This window comes from Ambystoma mexicanum, chromosome 2q (assembly GCF_040938575.1).
Source record: "Ambystoma mexicanum isolate Mex_15411 chromosome 2q, UKY_AmexF1_1, whole genome shotgun sequence".
NCBI classification, from domain to species: Eukaryota; Metazoa; Chordata; class Amphibia; order Caudata; family Ambystomatidae; genus Ambystoma; species Ambystoma mexicanum.
This window is the reverse complement of record NC_090924.1, coordinates 636127101-636129412: the sequence shown is the minus strand read 5'-3', so window position 1 is coordinate 636129412 and position 2312 is coordinate 636127101.

Sequence of the window (2312 nt, the reverse complement as noted above, 5' to 3'; positions counted from 1 at the left end):
TGGATGCTCACAAGACATTGGTATGGGTGGAGACAGCTTTAACTCTCTAGCAGAGCTATTGCAACACTAGGCAGAGGGACACTCGTTTAAATCATCTGCTCTAGGATGCGGAGATAGTGTGTTATAAGAGCGCTGCAATGGGAATTGGAGGTTGGAGGGGATATAGGGTCATTTGGTTGTAGCACAGGATAGAAGCTCAGAGGCTACACCCAAAAGGCTAGCTAGTGCTGAGTCCCGACAGTCCTGACATTAGCTTAGCCCTGCATACTTTCTAGACCTGGTAACACCCCTATGCTAGAAGCTTTGTTATGGTTTAGGCCATTTTGTAGAATCTGGTATAACTGTGTTAAGTTGGGGAGGTGAATGTTGCTTTCATGAGCTTCTTCTTTGGTTTCCCTGCTGCTAGGTGCATTGTTTTTTCCACTTTTGTGCTGCATTAGGGTGTTGTTCAAGTATATATTATTGAGGCTCCCAATCCATAACAATCATTTACTCGTGTGATGCAGAGACTGTCATTCGTTGGGCCATTTCATCTTAACTAAAGCAGTATGTTCACATGCTCACTCTTGGAATAGTAGGACACACTGACAACGTTATTCATGGAGTCTGGCATGGATTCACGTGCTCATGAATATCCCCTGTAGTCAGTCTGTGAATCCTCTGTAAAAGAAAAAACCGTTTCTCTTTCACTTTAGAACTGTATTTCACCTCTAAACCAATCGCTGTCCTCTGGGTCATGCTGCCCCATCCGGTGACCATATTCTCCCTAAGCTCCACCCCTGGAGGTCATCTTCAGATTTTTACTGCACACTTCCATGGTGGGAGTCCTCAAGTTAGCTCTCTGAGTTTTCTCATGCAATTTCAAATTTTTCCAAAGAAATTGAATAATTTTGACAGATTTTTGCCTAATCGTTTTCAACAAAGAAAAGCTACCGACAGCGGGGATACGCTGCTGGTGAAGACCTGCATGCACGGTCAGATCGTCCATTGGAGTTTCGAGAAGGCCCGACCTGGGGCCTACTTCGTGCCTTTCCACCATGTCCGAGGAGAAAGGAGGAGAGCAGTAGGCTCTTCAAACTCTCCCCAAAGTGTGGATTAAGGAACGTATTCGTGGAAGATCGGCATCTTAAATGCTTATATTGCCTGAATCCCGACCACGATGAGGAGGGATGCGAGGTGTTCTGTGGTTTCTCAAAGAAAACCAAAAAAGATTGCTACAAAAGGCTGGCAGCGTGGCTCAAATGGAGCAAGGCCCCTGACTCTTCCTCTGGGCAGAGTCATGCCTCATCCAGGACCCGCCAGTCTGAGGAGCGGACTCCGTCCAGGAGGAGATCGAGATCCTTTGAGAATGCTCCGCACGCAGGGGTCCAAGAGAACGTCAAGCTCTGCGATGTTGGCTCCGCCACTGATACGGGTCCTTAATCGGGCAGTGCGCGTTCACCATCAGTCCCACAGTGAGCTTGCTGACGAAAGGAGCTTCTTCTACGAGAAAGTCCTTAAGCCCGTCCAAACCCGGTTTATTGACGGACAAACCAACGAGGGAGAAACCCCGGGAGGACTTGTCAAAACTGAGACCGCTCAGCCTTCCAAGTCAACCAATTCGACAATGGCCCCTTAGACGAAGCCTCGACGAGCACATCGTTGACAAAGTCAATGACCGCATCGAAGGAGAGCGGGTCCACAAAGGTGACCTTCCACATGCACCCCACGTGTGTCCTTACCCCTGAGGCATGATCCAGCTGCGGAGGCAGCGACAAATGCAGCGGATACTCTAGGGTTGGAGCAGGGCCCTGCAACCGCATCAGTCCAGAAGCCTCTGTAGTTGGAAAAAGAGGGGGAGCAAGGCACCCCCGATGGAACCTCCACAGGAAGTGGACCCACGTGCTGCTCCAGGGAAACCAGAGCAGATTTTTACAAGCTCCGATGATGGCAACAATGATTTGCCTGATGACTACTATGCAGACCATGAAGCAGGGGAATCAGAGGGCGGTGAACCTACATCCCCTACACACAAAAGGAGGCACGTCAGTCCTGACCCTAGACCACAGACTCCTTTAACCCCTTAGCCAAAGAACGTGTCACTGGATATTCAAATGACTCTACATACATTGGTCTCAGAGATCCAGCAAAGGATGCCCCCTGAACCGGGGGCCAATGCAGGCACAGAACCCCAGGAAACCCCCAAGGTTGAGCGCTCTTCGCTCAAAGAGAAAGTCTAAGTGAGGTGCTGGTCCTCAATGTCATCCAACGACTCTGCCACCACACCGCATCGCGTACCGACTAACCAAAGCTCCTCTCCGCACACGGACACA